General features: G+C 45.8%; 1 protein-coding gene across 1 annotated transcript in view; it reads right to left on the bottom strand.

Moving 5' to 3' along the window:
* NSD1 (nuclear receptor binding SET domain protein 1) overlaps positions 1-21,201 on the bottom strand; it is a 1,891,114-nt gene extending 1,869,913 nt beyond the window's left edge. Inside the window, exon 1 of the mRNA XM_069651497.1 lies at positions 21,058-21,201. The gene's annotated coding sequence lies outside the window, so the exon portion shown is untranslated. The remainder of the gene's footprint in view (positions 1-21,057) is intronic.
* Positions 21,202-21,613: the final 412 nt, after the last annotated feature.

Raw genomic sequence — 21,613 nt, 5'->3', positions numbered from 1 at the left:
TTTTTCTTAATTTTATTAGTTTAAGTTCAAACCTTTAAAATATGACACAACAAGACAAAACAAACCAACATTTAACATCTTAATATTGTCGTTGATCCTATTATTATGCCCCTGATAGCTTTGTCCCATCTGCGCCTCCAAGAGTAGACTGAGGACCTCTCCCCAAAGTGTTTATCTCATTGTTCAGTCAGCCCTTGTTTTACTTTCAGTTCAACGAGTTGGGATCAGTCACTTGAATTTTGTTTATCATCTCCTCAATTACTGCCAGAAATGAGGTCAGGGGCATAATTAATTTCCAATCCAACCCATTCCACAGATACTGCCACCACTCATCCGCACTCAATGTTTGATGGTTTGCATGCCACTGGCCCAAATGAATGGATCTTTCATTTTTTAGTAAAGGGCAAAATAGCACAAGGTGTTTAAGGGATTCCAGCTCCTTACAGCAGATGCGACAAGTAAGGTTTGGGTCAGTGTCTCCTGCTCGAAGCCTGATGCGGTCCTTCGTTTTAAATGCATTCAGCCTGAATAACATGAATAGTCTACGTGCCTTCGAGTTTGGAAAGCGAATCATGTATGATTGCAACACGTTGTAGCTTCTCGCTTCAGCGGGAGCGTCTTTCATCGTGCTGGCAGACTGGCGTTCACTACCTGTATTAATCCAATCGGCGCGCCAGATCTTCACTTTAGCTGCTGTCGGGTTTGAGTGCAAGGTTTGTGAGCTAATGTTGTTGATTGTTAATAAATCTTCAGCTCGTTTTACCCATTGAGACAAAATGTCTGCGCCTCTGCTACACGCATTATGAAGGATCTTGAATTGTAGGATTCTCAGTTTTGGTTTTCCGGAACAACACTAATTGGTTCCAGCAGATCCTAGCATGCAGCAATACCAGTGCAAGTTCATACCTTATGCATGCAGTGGAAATTCCTATTGGTAGGCTTAAAGCCTTCGTCCAGAACATGTGTTCCAATGAGGCCCAATGTGTGGGCGGGCAACCAAAGGCATTTTCAGCGCCATATGTCAAAATCGGGACCACTTTCTGTTCGTAAAAATTTCTCAGTGGTCGCATTGAAAAACGCCCATATTTTTTATGGATTACAAGAGCCTGACATGCCAACTGGCTGCATTTTCTCTTAGACTCAGTCACCCAAGGGTCATCACAAATGCTGGAGTTCAAAATCATACCTAGATATTTTACGGAATTTGACATGCAGAGATCAACTTGCTCTAGTGACCACACGTGTTTTGAGCACCTCTGTTTTTTGCGCGTTCTTAGGTTCTCAAACATCAAAATTTCAGTCTTTGCTGGATTTAACTTAAAGCTGTTCATGTTCACGTACTTTTGGACCGCGTCTAGTTTGCGTTGGAGGCCGATCGGGGTTTGATCTAGAATTACCAGATCGTCGGCGTACAACAACCAACTTATCGGCGATGAGTTGAGCTTTGGAGGGAAGGCTCTTACAGATTGAATAGCTTCTCCAATATCAAAGATGAAAAGACTAAAAATTGCAGCTTCCAGCGGGCATCCTTGTTTCACTCCTTTGAGAGTCTTGATTTTAGCCGACAGGGAGCCTGAGTGATCAAGACCAATTGAAATTGAGGTGTCTGTTTGGAGCTCTTTGATTGCCGCAAGTAGGTCTTCCGGACACCCCCTAGCTTCCAGTTTATACCACAGCGCTTCCCGATCGATCATATCGAATGCCATGGAAAAGTCAACAAAAGCTGCGTAGATCTTCGTATTTGTACGCAGGGCTTCCATTTTCAGCAGATTTAAGATTAGCAGGTTCAGTGAGCAACCCACCATTTTCACAAAACCTGCCTGTCTTTCGTCCACTTTTTTTGCTGTTTGGGCCCAATTAGTCAGTTTGCTTTGCAGCAATGATGCATAGAGCTTGCCTAGGACGTCAAGGAGTGCCACTGGTCTGTAGTTTTTCGGTGACGCTCCGTTCCCTTTCTTAAATATTGGCACTATTATCCCTGACTTCCATGATGCTGGCAGTTGTTTTTGCGAGTTTATTCTTGCAAAAAGCTCAAAGCACAAGTCAGCCCACAGGTCTGGAAACCGTTTGATCATAAAATTAGACAGACCATCAGGACCCGGGGCCCTTGAGTTTTTCGTTCTCATTATTGCCTCCCTAATTTCATCTCTTGAGAAATGTAGGTTCCAATCTGATTCGGTAGTTGTGTGCACATACGGAGCAAGGGTTTTATGATATAGCGCCGTGAAGTGCTGGACCCATTCAGCTTCTGTCACCTGGCATATAAGTAAAGCCTCCTGCGGTGATTCCATCCCGTTGATTGTTCGCCAAAACTCGCCGCTATTCTTATTTGATAAAATCTTTAACATAGCCTCTGCATCATTCTGGTGTAGTACAAATTGATGGCTTTTGAGCCAGTTTTTGTATCGCTGTTTTGTTGCTTTGTTTTTTTGCATTATTTCGTCTTTTGGACCTTGATTGTTTTTCAGGATTTCAGCTCGCATGGATCTTTTGCGTTGCATCACCGTTAGATCAAAGCAGTGTTTTTTCCAGAATGGCCAATTTTTCATTCCGTTGTTTTTGCTTTTAAATTGCGCCAATATGGGTGTGTATTCAATCTCTGACGGTCTCAGCTTGAATTGGGAGAATATGTTGGCCACTTCATGTTCTTCCAGTCTTATTCGTAGGCGATTAGATTCAGCTGAAATTTTCGAGCCCCATTTTTTACTTAGGACTCCTTTTGTGTCGTAAAATTTTGCTACCAGCATTTCGTGGTCACTATTTGTCATTGCAGGAATATTCAGGGATTTTATTCTCGCATGCACAGTGTCAGAAGCAAAAATGTAGTCGATGGTCGAACTATAGCTTTCACGCTGCCACGTGGTCCTCGGTGGAATGTCTCCTTGGGTGCAGCCATTTAGCATGGACAGACCTCTTACATTAATTTCATCGGACCAGATTTGAGCAAGATGACCTTTAGCGGCACTCTGGGGTTTGAAAAAGTCAATATTTAAATCACCACAGAGTATCAAGCCAGTTCCACTTGATGATTCAAGCAAATTGTCAATTATAGAGGAAACTTGATCGATAAAGGGGTAAGACCCGGCGGATTGATGATTCCAATACACGTTGATTATGTGGATTACATCATATAACGACGGTTTCTTTATGAGCTTTCTTATTTCACAGACTTGGATGTAGGGCGTATAGTTTTTGGAGTTTATCAAACGGTAACCTGAAGACCGTTTGATCAGTGTTAGCAGCCCTGCTATCGGATGCCCCTTGTCAGCTTTATTGGCAGGATTCAAAGCACATTCAAATTCAGAGATCACAGGCAGTTCGCGCAGCCAGGTTTTTTGCAAGCATATCAGATGTAAATCTTGGACCCAAGCGTTGTTGAACAGACGGAGAAAGCTGCGCGTGTTCCACGAAGCAAGCAAACACTCTTGAGCCGTGCTAGTCTTTGAACATTAGCTATGTTTTTTGATGTTTAAAGCTGATGCTAGCCAATTCCATTCCTGTGTAACTTCATTGTCTCTTGAGCTAATAAGTGATGTTTCAGCAGGGATGACCTCTGGCGCTCGATTGATTATAGTTATTTTGATTTTCGCCATCGGGCTTGTTCTGACAACCTCGATCTGCTCCTTTGTCTCAGAATTCTGGCAAATAGAAGCGGAGTGTTGCCTATTGTGGTTTAAATCACCTGGACCCCGCTGTGCCTGCTGAGCCAGGTCAAGTGCTTTAGTATTTTGAGAGAGCTCCAAAAACGGAGGTGTTTCCTTTTGCATGTGCCGTGAGACACATGTTCTCTCAGTCTTCAATGATATATTGCATCTGTCTGATTCCAGTAATTTATAGGTGTCAAGGCCCAGCGATAACAGGTCTTCATCAGCCTCTAGAATTACATTCGCAATTATATGAGAGTTTATATGCAGAATCACCTTGTCAGTAGACCGCTCATCCGGGAATTCCACCGTTTGCAGATCTTTCGAGTCAAGTGATTGAAGCCGAGGTATGTGGTGAAGCAATCTCAACACATTAGATCTGTTCAATATTAATTTATCGCCACCTGCCAACCTCTCCAGCATTATTTTAATCAAGATAGGCGCTTCGTCCGAACCGATTTTTTCCTGTCAGTTCTCTTTCTTCTGATTGTTTCTTTTAGACGTTGCAACTTGATGATGGACGCCTTTCGGTTGTGAGGTTAGTGGGGCGATAGGGGCGGACATCACAGTCCCTTTGTTTCTTTTTGAGGAGTTTACTCCATTCGCTGCTTGTTGGCCAATTTCACCGAAGTCCAAATTCTTCTTCTGGTTGTTCAGTCTCTGCCTTTCCCATTTCGCTTGAAGCGTGATGAACTCCGGGTTCAAAATCTCTCTCTTCTATTTCTCTAACGAGAGGCACCAGCTCACATATCCTCTGGTTGTTGTCTCGCGTTGAGAAAGAGGGGGAGCTCTGGCTCACTTGAGTCGTAGATCGTTTGGGAATTAGTGGTTCTCTTTCTACTTTCTTAGGGTCTCTGCTCAATTTTGAGACCGGTTTCACTTGGGGGTTTTTTTATGTGCATTGGTCACCGAGCGGCGCTTTCATAATAACAACACACTCTGGCTCTGGATCCTCGTACATTGATAAATCCATTCACTCTTTGTGAATTGCCAAGTCTTCCTCACATGGCGGGATTTCAATGGAGATCGTCTTATTTTCCTCTGGTATTGGTTGGTCCACTGCCTAATCTTTAATTGTGTCCGCTAGTTTCAGACTTGAAGTGATTGCTTTGTCCACCAATTGGAACATATTCAGGTTACGTAAAAGTTTTCGTGCTCCTTTTTGGGTTTTTTTTCCGAGCAGGCAAGTTTTGTTGCTTTTTCTCCATGCATGATGGAATTTTTTTTGCAACCATGTTTACTTTGGACTGAATTTGTGAGTCTTGATTTCCAAAAATGGGAAACAACCCGGCGGAAATCTCGATTACTGCAGGGCCTTCACTCATCTCAGCCTCCTGAACCACCTCTTTCGCAGGAGGCATTGAGCTGGATGCTTTTTGAGAGTCTAATAAGGCCAGATTTGCAGCATTTTTGGCTTGGTGGAAAGCCGTATTAAATGACATGTCTAATGAATTGGTGATCCTAACATTTCCACTCTGTGGCACACTGCTGTTGCTGGGATTCTCTACCGCAGTTACAGCCAACGATGATACAACGTTGCGCACTGGTAGCACAGATGCATTCTCTTCAATTACGAGACTTTCTAATGGCATGACAATCAGGTGCTGCGATTGAGTCGGCTGGACTTAGCGGGCCGTCTTCTTGATCAACTTATCGGATTTAGATGAAGCATTCCCGGAACATTGCACCTCCGGCATTGTTGTCTCCCTCATGTCGCTGACGCAACCGTGGTCTTCTCTTCTTTGACGATCAAAGATTTCTGAAAGAGAGGCAAAGCTTCCTTTGCAACCTCTGCGAACAGCTTTTTGTCAATCTTATCATTCTGTTTCACATTGTTTAAAGAATTTATTCCCGCCAATATATTTTGGTTTAGCTCCTCTTGTTTAGCCTTTTGGGCACAGTGTGAAGCTTCCAAATGTATCACTTTTGAGTTCATCATGGCCAATAGAGTTGTAACGTCTTTCACATTTTCATTTAAAGATTCGTACAGCTTAGTGAAGGGCGTTAAGGAAATGGCCATTGCAGATGTTAGGGCTATTAAAAGTTCATTGGCTGGTACGTGAACACAGGGGGCTGCACATCCCTCCCTTCCTCGCTCGTGTGGGACCCGGGGTACTCGTCTGTGCCAAGCCCTTTCCCGCCGGATTTTAGAAAAAGGGCGTTCAATTAATGACGAGTCTCTTGTAGTAGAGTCATTTACCGAGTCTTCACTAGTTGTAGACTTGTTTTCTTGAGTTTGGGGTCGCATGCAAGGTGTAAAAACTGCATTACCCTGCAAGGGCAATCTTTTCTGGGAGTCTGCCACATTAGTGTGATGTGACGATGTTGTCTCGTCCGAGGATACAGAAACTGCTGCCTTAGGTCTTTTATAGTTGCCGGATGCCCATATGTCTCGGTTTACATTGGTAATATTAATGCAATTCCTCTTCAGGGGTGCTTTAGGCATCACGTCCTGCACTGGAGTGGATGTCACGGTCTGTTTAATTGAGTAGGATTTATTTAGGTTAATCAAGTTTTGTAACACCGAGGCGACCACTTCTAAGAAGTTTCTTTTGTCACAGGTGGGAGGGCCAACATCGCTACCCCTCGGTGCACTGCCTATTTGTAGTTCGCACACCAAGGCATCAGCATGCGCCGATGTTAGGGCTTCTTCCGGGGTCAGTATTGTTGGTAAAAATGGGGGCATAACCTCAACAACATTTATCATTTTAGTTACGGACGTGTTTCCACTTTCAATTGTAGCACCTACCTCATGTTCGACTTCAGGATCAGCTGTACGTCTCCCGTCGAGCTTGTCATTCCATCCCCATGAAGATTCCGCTACAACGCGTCTAACGCGGCGAGCCTCTGCCAGGTCCAACAGGCGCTGTGTTGCCTCCGCGTCTCCAGCAAAGGGACGCATCCCTCCACTGCTTCCGCTTCCGTCTGGCTCCACCCACCAGCGTCAACAGGAGCCTTCACGGCCTTGGACGACAACCTCGTCTCCCGAACCTCCTGCGGCTCCGCCTCCGCCACAAGCTCCGATCGGCCAGATGCTCGAAAATCACAGACCGCTTTCAAGATGGAACACGGCTCACCCGCCCCCACTGGTAAGTCCTGAACAATGATAAGTTGATTAACGACCGTATCTTTCAGGCACATTGCGTTATGAGACAAGTGCTGACTTTTAGCTTCAGCTTGATTCGGACTACTTGACACGGCCGTTGGGTGGCTTATTTGAAGGAGGGCGGGAACTGTGTATACAACATCTGGAGACGTGGCCAAGCAATCTTCGTGTGACAGGGGATGAAATACATCATCACGCATCTGACTGACATGGACCTTAATGAGATCTATATTTTCTGACGCTGATCGACAGGAGAAGTATTGGCTCCCCTGTTTCTTGCGTGCACTTTTCACAGGCAGCTCATCTTGAATTGCCATGCGTTTAGCTTGCGCTCTAGTTCTTAAAGATGAGGATAAGTTAGATGGATCCATCATCTGCTCTGCGCCACTCGCCAAACAGCCAAACAGTGGAATCCTCAGCCCTTAGTCCTCAGTGCTTAACCGCAGTTCCCCTCAGGTGATGACAAAATGGCGCCCGTTCCCGCCACGACCGCGGTGGCCATTTTGAACGCTACCCCCATAGCTGCGCCATCGGCCTCAGGTGTAGGGCTGGTTTCTCAGCCTTGTGCGCATCCTTATCGGTCAGTTTTTGACCGGAATGCTCGGATACCCCTTCCGCACAATATTTTGTTGCCTGCGGGGTGGGCACCTTTGGTTGATCTGTCCATCCAGATATAGGAGTGGGTCATGGCGTCAGGCTGCTTGCGGTGCACATCCCGGGCCAGCTGAATGTCACAGCGGATGCCCTCAGCCGGCAGACAGTGGTCAGCTACGAGTGGGAGTTGAAGGCGGAGATCCTCTCATGGATTTTCTTGCATTGGGGCACACCAGAGGTGGACCTCTTTGCTACGGTGGTAAACAAGAAGCTTCCTCGGTATGCCTCCAGAGGGGGGCTGAGAGCCTCCTCTCTGGGGGATGCTCTCGAGATTCCATGGCACAACATGAGCGCTTACGCCTTCCCGCCTCTGCCTCTAGCTCATCGAGCAATTGGGAAGCTGAAGAACTCTGTGAACTGTTCCCTTCTGCTCATGGCCCCATGGTGGCCGGCCAGTTTTTGGTTCTCAGAACTTCAACACCTGTCGGTGTTTCTGCCGATCAGGTTACCAGTAACCCCAGATCTTCTTCATCAAGGGGAACAGCAGATGTGGCACCCCTCCCCACAATCGCTCAGCTTGGCGGCATGGTGCCTGAGTTCAAGTCTTAGAGCTTTTTAACTTGTCTACGGATAACATGCGTATTATCCAGGCAGCCAGGGAACCCTCGACCAGATCCCAATACAGGAGTAAATGGCTCAGGTTCTGTCGTTGGTGTTTGGAAAAGCAGTTAGATCCAAGGGTGGCTACGATTGACAAGGTGCTGTCCTTCGTGTCCTCCCTAGCAGAGTCGGGTGTTTACGTTCTGTCATGCAGAACTTACCTTTCAGCGGTTTCCGTTTATCTTGCTATAGACCAATGCTCTTATTCTCTGAGTAATCCAGTGGTTAAGAGGCATTTTGCAGGTTTGACACTCCTCTACCCTCTGGTTCGTAGTCCGCACCCGCCTTGGGACCTAAATGTAGTCCTGACGGCGCTGTGCCATAAACCCTTTGAGCCAATGGCTACGGTTGACCTCAAGCACGTGTCCTGGAAAGTGTCCTTTCTGGTAGCCGTTACGTCAGCGAGGAGAGTGAGTGAGCTCCAGGCATTGTCGATGGAGCACCCTTTCTTGGTCTTTCACAAGGACAAGGTAGTCCTTCGGACGAACCCAGCTTTCCTACCAAAGGTAGTGACCGAATTCCATCTGAATCAGTTGATTTCCCTTCTGGTCTTTTTTCCGAACCCTGCCTCAGAGGCGGAAAGGGTTCTACACTGCCTGGATGTCCGAAGAGCTCTTAGGTTCTACCTGGACAGGACTTCGGAGCTTCGGAGCTCTTCCCAACTGTTTGTGACCTTCGGTAAGCCTCAGGGCAGGTCGGCGTCTAAGGCATCTATTTCCAGATGGATTACCGCCTGTATCACGGAATCTTTCACCGTCCAAAAGCTGAAACCTCCTAAAGGTATCCATGCACACCAGGTGCGAGGCAAGGCAGCCGTGGTTGCTTTTCAGAAGTATGTTCCCTGGGAGTCCATCGCTAAAGCGGCTACTTGGGCCTCCCCATCTGCCTTCTGTAAGCATTACTGCCTCGATATGAGCTCTAGAGCTGATGCTCAGTTTGGCCAGACTGTGCTGAAGAACCTGTTTCAGTAAGGGGTATTTCCATCCACTCATAGTTCCTGTAAGGAGTGCTTGGGAATCTCCCATAAGTATGGAGGAAAGGGGACGGGACGTAGGAGTATTACCAGGTTACTCACCGTAGTGACCACCTTACTCCTAGTCCATAGTCCCCTTTCCTCCATACGCCCGCCCGCCGTCCCCTCTAATAAGGTTCCTCTGTTATTGCTAATGGGTCTTTGACCCTGTGATAGAAAAGGACTGATGGGCGATGCGCGGGGCGGAGCCAAGGTGGGCGGGGTTATGGCCGCGTGCCGGGCCCCGCGCAGGAAAGAGAGGAGGGACACATTTTTGAAAAAAATGTTAATGCTTTTTACAAAGTGCTCCGGTCCCGTCCCACAGGACGGAGAGATGTCCCATAAGTATGGAGGAAAGGGGACTATGGACTAGGAGTGAGGTGGTCACTACAGTGAGTAACCTGGAAATACCATGTGAAGAAATGAATCTAAGTGTACAACCGTATAATGCATTGCAGTTTCTTTCACTGTGTGCCTTAAAGGACATTTCTTTACTGACACATTCAGGGTGGGAAAAATAAAGGTATAACCATACTTATTTTGCTCGACATATTTCTATGACAATTTATGTATTGTCAGGTTAGTTCATTACGTGACATGAGTACTTTTCAGGGCATTGTTATAGTACAAGTTATTATTTATGCTCTTGAAACCCAAACCATAAGAAATATGTATATGATCTAAATATGGGACAATATAAACTTAATTTGCTTAAGTTGCAATTAGGCCAAAATCCTGGTTCCCCCTCCTTAACCAAAGTGTGTGATCTGGGGGGAAAAATTTAATTTTACGGTGCCTTATCTACCAAAATTGTGAGTCAGTGGAAGTGAATCAGTTTACAGCTTTTACCATTACAAAAAGCCTAACGAATGATTTACTAGATGATAATAATAAATGAAGACCTCCAACATGCCTTGATACAAGAAAGACAAAGAAACAAGAAAAGAAAACAGAAACAGGATGGAAACCATACTCTCAACGGAACAGAAACCACCCACCAGAATTCACACTATCCAGAAACCCCATGGGATACCTCTAAACGGACTAAGGATACTATAAGAAACTCATGGTGGCAATAGTAAGACAGACACAAGTGATCACAGTTCTAGGGTGTTTATTGAACTTCAACTGGGTTTGGATAACGCCTATCTAATCCTAAATCTAAAGATGGGAGCAAGCTATGCCCATCAAATAATAATAACGCAGTCCTAGTGGTGTCTTGTCAAAATAAAAGGGCCTATAATAAACGCATTGCCAATCTTTACTTCTAAATACAAATAGTGTGGGAAACAATGTTATACAAAAGAAACATGTTCAAGAAATGATATGTCAGGATATTCAAGCTGTTGGCTTCCATTACCAACGTTTTCAGCCCAGGACAAGGCGGCACACCCGAGGTTAGCACAGTCTCTGGCTTCTCTAGCACAAGGGTGCAGTTCAAAACTTCAACATCATGGTCTTCTGTGCCAAAGTCTCTTTGCCATTCAAAGTCTCTTTTCCAGAGAACCTGATGCAACACAAGAAACATCAAAGTTCCTTTCTTCTTAGGAATTCACATGTACAAATTCTTGGGTGATTTTCTGTTCACCCCGGTCCCCCTCTGCCGGGCTCAGACCCACTTTAACACCAAACCTTCTTGGGTGATTTTCGCTTCACCCCGGGTCCCCCTCCGCCGGGCTCAGACCCATTTTAACACAAAGCTTTCAATTGATCTCCCTCTGCCGGGCTCGGACCAACTTTATCTACTTTGCCACAAACTTTCTTTACTGTATCAACATCGAAGACTTTCGACTCTGTGCAGGATTTAGCTTGACCTGTCGCAGGACCACACCGATTGACAATTCTCTACAGCTGTTTCACTTTTCAGCTGGATATCTTACAGAGACCTTCGATTGTGCACACCCACAGTGCTGGACCACTCTGTCAAAGGTATCGTATCTTGATTTACACAGTTCAATCTCTCATCAGCAGTTCCGAAATTCTTGTAGTTCGCAAAGTTCACAACAACAAAAATAAAGATCTCATCCAGTATTCTCTCTTCTCCTGGCTTCCCTCGTTCGGGCTCGAGCCACTTGTTTTATGATTCGAATCCGCCTCCTACGGGCCCAGATCTGCTGCTGTTCACTTTCTAAGCTTCCCTCCTCAGACGCGAGCCTTTAAACAGCTCCAAGCATTTCTTATTGCTACTTCAACTCTTTGCGCTTTATTCTTAAAGCCTTTAATAGTTCATGGATATTACACAGAGACTTCTGAATAGGTGGTCGTGTCTCGCCGGGTCACTCTGTTACTCTGTATCACCTTTCAGGTTATCAAACACCTGAGATTCTCTTTCTGTCGCGGTTGCCGTCCTACGTGCAACTTTACATCCCGGATACAGTTTTTTTCATTTTATCACAACCCGGTTTGTATTTTCCCTTTCGCACTCACCGGCTGCGTTGGCAATGCTCAATGATCTGTCTGCGTTCTCGCACCTCCTTAATTCAGTCTTCTACTTTCAGCACACGTTCCCAACTCAATCGTTCACAGGGAGGGGACCAGGCTTCTCTACACGGCTTCAATGAAGGAAAATGCTGGCTTTTCATCTGGTTTTGCAAAAACGCTGTCCCCTTCTTTAGCTCTCTTGGAGTATTTCTTTTACTCGCACAGCCTCTGGGTTTCTCCAGCTCTAGCTGCTGCTGCCGCTCTGCAGAAGTCGTCCTTCCTCGCCTCCAGCCTTGCTCAATGTGCGTTTCTGAGCTATGCCTTTTATCCAGGTGGGGAGAATTAATTGGTTGCAGGTGTAAATTAATGGGGTGGAGTGCCTGATCCTGCCTGGCCTTGTTAATGTGACAAAATGGGGTTTGTCCATAGGAACTAATGGCCCATGGGTTTCCACGGGTAACCCATATTGCTACAGGTTTATTCTTCCTCGTCTCAGTCATGTCAGTAGGATAGGAAAGGTGAGAATTATTGGAGTTGTAGTGTTTTGCAAAATGTGGTAAAGAATAAGTTTCAATGGGTTTCAAATAGAATGGACCTTTCAGATAATGTTTCTTATGAGTTATGACTGGGAAGTTGAACTTGGGGAAAGCGAGTGGGGAACTTCTTATTCCTTTATGTAGGGACGGTTCTGAATTTTAGAGAAGGACATGGTTGGGATGAGGTTGAGGTAGAATGACAACATCCTACAAAAGCTGAGGGGATATTGGCTAAGAACGTTGGATTGGGGAAGGGGGAATACCATGTCTCGCCTAATGGTGCTCTCCATAATGTCCCCAAGGGACCTCCACCCATGTGATCCTCCCTCGCTTGTTCTCCCCCAGGGTTGAAATCCAACACCGATGGTCCGCCCCTGGCCACCTGAGTATTGGATCCCTGGTGTTTCACAGTGAGAACACCTCTAGGTTTCTCACAATACAGACCAAGAAAAAGGCGAACACGGAATACATCTCACACAACACTCCACCTATGACTCCAACTCAATGGAAAACTAACAACCCACAAGCAAGAACCCGAACAAACCTGGACCCCAACAGGACGCCAAACCAAACGCCTCAAAACACAAAACACTGCAACTAGGAAAACATCTTCAGTAAGACCCCAATAAGAATCAGAGGCAAACTTGAATCCATAACCATCCACACCCCCTCCATAACCAAAGACTGGAAAAAAGCCCACAAGTACCAACAAACAACCGACCACTAGGAACCAGAACTAAGAAACCCTTCTGTCAACTTAATTGAACTCCTCAATGAAGAGACAGATCCACCAACAACGATCTCAGCAAACAACAGCCTCAGGCAAGAGAGAATTCCAAGAAATGAAAACCCAACAAACATCCCCCATGGATGGATAGGCAACAACTAGCAAGGAGAAATAGACACACTGCACTGCAGCTTACTCAACATAAGATCCATGGCAAAACACAAAACAGAAATGTATTACCTTCTAAGGGAAGGCAGCACTGATGCACTCTTCTTCACATAAACATGGCAAAACAATTGCCCATGGAGCCATCCCAGACAATTTCAAACTAATACACGCCAACAGAGAAAACCGAAGCGGAGGCGGAATCACAATGGCACACAAAGACGACATCTGCACCACACCACTCCCCCTCAACAGACATAGAAGACTGTGAATCCCTCCTCATCAAGATCAAGCTCAATGACCAAGCCAACGTACAGTTCCTTCTGATCGACAGACCGTCATCCTACAACCCGAACTTTGGAACGAAACTCACAGACTCTGTCGCCATAATTTCCACCTGTCATGATGACCTAATCATCCTAAAGGATTTCAACATTTGGTTCGAAAGAGAGAACAAAAGCACAGCAAAACTCACTCAGTGCCCTTCTGGAAACACTCCACTTCAAGCAAATAGTGAAAGGATCCACCCCAAAGCGAGACACACCTGGGATGCAATCTTCTGCAGAGATGGACTCTCGACCACGGCCCCACCGGTACCAATGATATGGAGTGATCACTACCTGATCCCATTTAATGTCAAACTACCTGCCTGCATAATGCCCGGAAACACAATAATGCACGCTTCTAAGAAAAGAGACTGGAAGAGTCTTAACCTGGAATCCATAACAGAACTGCTGGAATCAACTAAACCAAACATCTCCGAGCTAAACAGAATAAATCCTGATTCAGTGGTACAAAAACTCATGGCTCACTGAGGCCCTAGACAAAATGGCACCAGCAGCACCTTTGAAAGATATTGCAGAAAAAATGATAGCAAGTTTGTTCACAAAAGAACTGAGAGAACTCTGAAAAACAAACCACAAACTAGAAAAACTGTGGAGAAACGGTTACAATCCCAACTCATCGTCAAGATACCCACAACCCAAGACCCAAACAACACCCTCAACAATTGTCTCACCGACAAATACAGTGGGATGGCAACCAACAACCTCAAGCTAAACTCGACCAAACAGAAATAATAATATCACCCCTAGAGGATAAAGCAACAGACACACAACTGAACTGGCCACCTGGCATGGGAATCCACTGGAAACATCAGCCATGATAAATCTGGGAATATTCATGGACAACAAACTCTCACTAGAACCACAAGTCAACGCTATAGAAAAGAAATGCTTCTACCTACTGCAAATACTTAGAGGGATCCTCCAGTACCGCTCATTCCCACATAGAACCCTTGCAATAATCTCCCTGGTATTATCAAGAATCAACTCATGCGAACAGCCTCTACCTCAGAATTCCATAAAGTCTCACTAAATAACTCCAACGCATACAAAACATTGCAGCAAGTATACTCCTGAGACTAAACAGAAGAGATCCCATCACACTAGCCCTGAGAAGCCTACGCTGGCTCCTGGTAAAACAACGTATTAACTTCAGGACGCTCTATATCATGCACAAATCACTACACATACAAGGAGCCGAATTCCTCCAAGCCAAGATCAACCGCTACCAACCAGGCAAAAGCATAAGATCAACCGACGACCTCCAAATGGAAACAAAACAATACGGAAAAATAAAATACGGAGGAGCTGTATTCTCACGGCTAATTCCTAATCTATGGAACTCAATCCCAAAGGAGAAAAGAACAACAGAAGGCCACCTCACCTCCAGAAAATGACTAAAGGCTGGCTATTCAACTCACAGTGATTAGTATAAAACGGGTGTTGCCAGCAATAGCACAGAGGACGCGAGATAATCCAATGACAGTACGGATTCTGGAACCAACAATTTAAAAAAAACAAAAATGAGATACCAACCACTAACCTGCCCTGCTCCTCTTGAGCAGACCCCAAACATACCCCACACTATTGAACTGATCAGTCTCCCCTCACACTAACAAACTATCCCACACATCCATAAAAAACAAACTGCTGCAAACCAATATCCCAGTAACTGGATGTTGCCCTTCGGAACACAATAACCCCAGTGCACACAAGCCAAACACACCTAGAAAGCCGACTTTCACAGACTCCAGTTTCTCCTCGTTCTAAAAGCACCAACAGAAAAGCACAACCACTATCCTGCTCCCTCTTCCCTCACTAACCTACCTAACCCGCTTTCTTACAGAACCACGTGAGCGCCTGGAGACCATGCTAATGGTAAAATTGCACGGTATAAGTCAACCTAACATAACAATGATAGAGATGCTCCATAAAAGGAATGGTCGCCATTCCATGGAGGCCCAACACTGCACTTCATTTAGTTCCTTGAGATCAGGCTGCTCGACCTGTGCTGTGGCTTCGCCCCTTAGCCGCACCTGCATAACTCTGGCCACTGTCCCATTTCCTTCCATGAAGTGGGGGTAGCAAAGAGGGGTGGATTCCTAGAGAAAATGTTGTCCACTTCCACTGCTGGCTCCATGTATAACAATAGGGACCATTCATATATTGCTTACCACAACGTTGTTGGATGGCAACTCATTTTTATGTCACTACCCATGATGCCCTGGAATAAATAAAACTGAAGATACTGCTTGTAATGAGCTATTCTGTGATGTGCATACATATGCCAATTAGAGGTTTTGCATGAGTTTTGTCTCACAGGCCTCAGAATTAGGACCGACCCTGGCAAGAAACTTAACAGATTATAAGTAATTAGTTCAGAATTAGATACATGCAATTAGTTCCCTGGTCCTTCAGGTAAAGAACATGACAATAAAGCAAAAGTTGAACCAGTAGAGCGGGATGACACGTAAGTTATTCAATAATTAGGTCAGCAGCCTGTATGGATAAAAAGTCTACAGTTTTATGTTTGTGTGATGTGTATGTGCTAAGATGCCATTTGACACTAATGTTAGCAAAAAATTAGATACGGGGGAAGATGTGAGCGAATAATGTACAGAGCTGCATGAAGCAGAGAGTGGCCAATCAGCCTGTATTTTTGCAGCACTGTCCTCAATCAATGTGGTGTGTCCTGCATCCCACTCTCTTCGGGAGGGGGAAGGGACCTGGCTTTGCTTCGGCATCATTAAAACCTTTCACTATGATGGGGGAAAATAGACACTACTGTGAGGGAGGAGGACTGTTAGCAGGGACGTTTGTCCCTTACGAAATGTGAGTGGGGTGATGAAAAACGGGAAGGGTGCATCACGCTTTGTTAAGTAATGACTATGGCTTTCAAAGTGATATATGTTTAGGCTCACATTACTTTCCCTAGTGCTACTGTGACCTTCCAAGCAGGATGGGGAAAATAAAGTTAAAGCTATACTCATGTTATTCATCATGTTTTTATGATAATGTACATAGGGCCTGATTCATGGAGCGTTTTCCAAAGGGATTGCGCCATTGAAAAACGCTTGTGAATCAGGTCCATAGTGTAAGGTTAGTTCATTATGAAATGCTAGTAACTATAAATTTGTAGAGCGCGTATACACAAGTGAAGTGCTTCAAAGCACTTCAAGAAGGAAAGGGAACAAGGGAGTACAGTCGTCATTCTTAGGCCTTGAAGATTCTGAATGATTTACAACAATAGCTAGCATGCTAGGCCAGAGGCATATATGTTATGTTATGTTATGTTACTTTGCATTTATACAGCGCCTTATGTATCATTGGTATGATCTCAAAGCGCTGGTAGGTTGAACGCCCTGGGGAACCGCAGTTCAAGTCAGTAGAGAGAGGGAGAGTCATAAAGTGCGTGGGTTCACCGGCTGTGAGTACAGCTGGTGTGGTACCTGTATGATAGCTGCTTCTTAGCGGTAGGCGTGGCGGTTGGGAGGTTAGGAATATGTGTTCATTCTGGTGGGTTGATACCCAGACTGATTTCTGGCTGCGTTAGGCCTGAGGAGACGCTTAGGCTAGCGGTGTGTGCTCAGCTAGCTGTGTTTAATTAGGATGATGAGGAGTATGTGGCGGGTGTTAGTAAAATAATAATAATAATAATAATAATTTCACATTTATATAGCGCTACGAACCCTCAGGTATCTGAGCGCTCCTTATTATTACCCACGGTGTGTGGTGCTCATTTAACGACCTCGGAAGGATGAAAGGCTGAGTTTGACCCTGCCGGGATTCGAACCTGTGTTAGCAGGCTCTGTACGGATGTCAAAGCGAGCGCTCTACTTGCTGTGCCACCTGACCAGCTGTATGAGAACAGCTATACCGAATGTGTCATAGTATCGCTGTGTTCTAGTTCAGTGGTGGTGTATAGGAGAGAGTAAGCGTGATGGTGTGATATGGTGGTATCCATCCGTTCCATGCGCTCCATCCGTTCCATGCGCTCCCTCCATTCCATGAACTCCCTCCGTTTCATGCACTCCCTCTGTTCTATCCGTTCCATGCACTCCAACCGTTACATGCACTCCAACCATACCATCCACTCCATCCGTTCCACATCCACTCTATCCGATCCACTCCATCCATTCCACATCCACTCCATCCGTTCCATCCATTATCCGTTCCATCCACTCTATCCGTTCCATCCACTCCATCCGTTCCACATCCACTCCATCCGTTCCATCCTTTCCATCCACTCTATCCGTTCCATCCTTTCCATACACTCTATCCGTTCCATCCACTCCATCCTTTCCATCCATCCCATCCACATGTCTCTATCCGCACCATAGATGACGCTATTGGGCGTACTTTCTAGATTCATCTTTAACACAGTGATGCTATTAGGGCGCACTCAATGATGTTGGGAATACCTTCTGAGTTCAACTTTAACACAGTGACACTATTAGGGCGCACTCATTGATGTTGGGAATACATTCTAAGTTCAACTTTAACACAGTGACACTATTATGACACGCCCAATTATGTTGGGATTACCTTCTAAGTTCAACTTTAAAACAGTGACGCTATTAGGCATACTTTCTAAAATAAAAGAAGCTATAAAATCCCTAACACCCGTGAAAGCACCGGGCTTAGATGGCCTGGGCATGGAGCTATATAAGGAATATCATGCCGAACTGGACCCGTCCTGTTAAAAGTATTGCAAGAAACAATGGACCGAGACATCCTACCAGTCCATGAGGGAGGCAGTAATAACAGTGCTATTAAAGCCTAGGTGTCCACCCCATGGCATGTCCTTGTATAGACCTCTTGCACTAATCAATTCAGACGTGAAAATAGTCGCTAAGGTCCTAGCCACTAGGCTCCTCCCTAGCATGCCCCGAGTGGTCCACCGGACCAATGTTGCTTTGTTCCGACACGGTCTACCGCTTTGAATCTCCGAAGATTGTTTGGGGTTATGGCACAGATTGATCCTGGAGCACGGGCAGGCTTTTGACTTCATATCATGGAAATATTTGTTTGCAGTGCTTAAGAGCTTCGGGATGGGCCCCTATTTTCTTAAATGTGTCCGCTTGCTATATACCAAACCCGGAGCCAAGGTCCTTACTAATCAAACCCTGTCCAAAATGTTCTTATTAGGTAGGGATACCAGACAGATTTGTCCGTTTCCCCCCATATTGTTCGCTTTGACAATCGAACCAATGGCAGCATTTGTACGGGAGAATCACAGGCATTGGGGAATTAGAATGACAGGCCCAACCCAGTCTATATCACTATATGCTGATGACACACTCCTGTATTTTCGTAATGAACCTGGGTCCCATCATGACAGACATACATAAGTTTGCTGAATACTCGGGCTCTAAAACCAACAGCTCCAAATCCAAAATATTCCCTTACACCTGCTACAGGACGCCCAGCCAATACTTAGGACCTGAAATGGTCTCCTGCACAGATACGTTATCTGGGTATAGTTGTGTCCAGGGACAGAAATGTCCTTATACACGGACAACCATGACCAACTCTTGCAATCACTTATTGTTAAACTGCAAATATGGGCTACGCTCCCCATCTCCCTATACGGACAGATTGCAGTTCTGAAGATGGTGGTTCTCCCCAAACTCCTCTAGTTATATACTAGTGAAGTGCTTGACACAGAGTGAGAGAGAAGGGGGGAGAGGAGCATACAGATCAATACACTTTAGTACTAGCCTCAGCCACATTTCAAGTTGCTTGGTAGTTGGTCGTCAATGCGCCTATGCATTAGTATTTCAAGCACGCTGAGGGTGGGGAAGGGAGACAGAGGGAGGACCGGACAAACAAACTTGCAAAGCCTAGAACATTCATGGTCAAGGAATATACATAGTATATTATGTATTGTAATGTGTGTTCTTTTCAAGGCATTGCCAGAAACAATGTATTATTTTATTTAAGCACATGAATCCCATAAGAAAACTGTAATAAATATTTATACCAACTAAACCTGGGAAGATTTGTGTTCATTGCTTAAATTGCACACATCCCGATTTCATCAATTAACCAAACTGTACGAACCTGGGCAAATCTTTTAAACTCACTATGTCTTATCTGGAGTTACTGGAACTGATTTAGTTCATAGCTGAAGTTATTATGTGTCATTATAAAAAAAAAACACTGATGGGGTTTAATGACTATAGAGTTGCTCCATATATAATAATAGAGCCATGCATATATTTCACACCACAAAGTTATTTGCCTCTCGGCTTAATCATGCAACCACTTGTAATGCACTACTCATGATGTCTGTAAGTATCCAAGACTGTGCTTGTGATGGTCTTTTCTGTGAAGTTACTTCTATAGGTGTCAATGCATATGCAAATTGGGAAGATTTAATGTATTTTGCCCCACAAGACCTGTGCAGCGTTCGAAGAGGTGAGTGTCCTGAATGTATTGTTCCTAAAATGTTATTTTTTGTGGCGTGTTAAAATGCCATATGCCAAGGTTACCAAAAAAGTTGATTGGGTGGTATCGGCAGGACACCTTAAGGTATTGGCCGCACTGCGCCGCTTCTGATGCCCTACCACGGATAGTGTCCTACGAAACCATTATGGAAAGTTGGCCACCCTAGTGCAGCATCCCCGTCCAAAGAGTACTGTGCATCCATTTTGTAAAGTTGCCACTCCGTTAGCACCCTTCTCCCAATCTCCTCGATGTGGAAGCATCCTTTCGTGGATCTCGTTGTAACACAGTGAGCCCCCACCCTTCCGTCATATGCACGCAATAGACGCTTGTATAAACAAATGCGCTAGGGGCGGGGGGCGCTGTTTATTACCGCTTTCTTTTCTTATAGTCCGTTGCTGCTAAGTCTATTTGGCTCAAACGAAAATTGAAATGCATTTAAATGTTGAGCGCGCCCCACCCGACCTTATCAGATTTGAACGCTCCAGTCCCCTAGTTCACATGTTATCAACCTCGCCTGCCCCGCCTCTTTGCGGTAGTTGGACAAGTCTCAAATGGAACAGTCATGGCTGCGGTTCTCCCAGCCACTCCCCCAAACATAAGGTGCTGGCTCATACGAGTGGTTGGGCCCAGAATAATCACTCTCTGGTTCACTCATCTTAATCTTTTCCCGGGTAGAAATGTACGGAAGGCCCCTCCCCCCAAAACAAGATCGCGCAACTAGTCCCTTCAAACCAGGCCCGCGGCTGTTCTTAACAGCCCTGACAGCTCAAACATAACCCCTCCCTCAGCTGCCCTAGCCGGCCTCGCACTGACGCCCTAGACTTCAGCTGCATGCCTACCCGATACGAATCCCCGAATACCCCTCCCCCAAGAATGGGCCTCCCTGGGCCTCTTTGCTCTTCCCCAGGTCGGGAAACTTCTCGGTGCTCCGCCCCCACATTAGGCGCTCATTATCGCTTGCCAGGGGCAGATTCACAGTCCCTTACAAGCCGCGCCCCGCTGGTGTCAACTACCCCCAAATCCCCCCTCCAACAGTTAACGATCCTCTGCAGGGGGGTAATATTCGTCACATAAGAACAGAAACAAAATGGTGGCTGGGGGGGAGGGGGCGGAGGCGTAGAGGACTGTTGGCGGATTCCGTACAACCCGCTCTCACCATGTACACTATTAACTAAAGGAGAACGCCGGTTCATATCCTTCCTGTGTATTATCAGCATTTGATCTAGGGTCAGAATATCCCGGGGACGGAGCCTGCTGCCCCCCCTCCTGCCACAGCTCTATAGGCCCCCACACTTCCTACAAACCATGTTCTCCACCCCTGTCACACGTGCGGGGCCGCGGGCACACAGACGAACACGAATCTAATAATAAAAGAAGTAGCTCAGCTGTATCTAGTACCGGCGTCATCCAGTGCAGCGTTCAGTCTGGACCTGCTGCTCTCTCGTGTGTAAGGCCCCGAGCGGAGCTGAGAAGAGGCTGAGCGGTAGCTCCTCAGTCAGCGCCGTGTTCATAAGTGCTGTACCTCATCAAGGCTGTGACAGACTGAGCTGGACTTCCCGATAGCTGTGTCTCCCGAGGAATGGTGGTTAGCACCTGAGACGTAGTTTCCTCAACTGATGGGTCAGGGCAATGCCAGATTAGTGCCCCATGACAAATTAGCTTGTGCCTCACGAGGGCTGTACATCTGGGGTTTGAAGGGGGTGGGGGAATGGTAGCGCTTTACCAAGTTTGTTTACTATTAGTGAGAACTTTGCAGACCGAACCGTGCTTCTCAAGGTTGTCTGTGGCAGAGTGGCACACCCCCGGCTGTGCCACTGGGGGCTGCCACTGGTCAGAACGTCACTGCCAGTCTGAGCTGTGTTTCAAGAGAGCTATAACCAAACCTCTCCATTGGCAAGTTACCATGCCTGGTAAAATAAGATGTTTTTGGAAGAGAGATCAAATAGGTGTATGC

The sequence above is a fragment of the Ambystoma mexicanum genome, chromosome 3p, assembly GCF_040938575.1.
Source record: "Ambystoma mexicanum isolate Mex_15411 chromosome 3p, UKY_AmexF1_1, whole genome shotgun sequence".
NCBI lineage: Eukaryota > Metazoa > Chordata > Amphibia > Caudata > Ambystomatidae > Ambystoma > Ambystoma mexicanum.
Note: the sequence above shows the minus strand (reverse complement) of the source record. Positions and strands in the feature narration are given on the sequence as shown.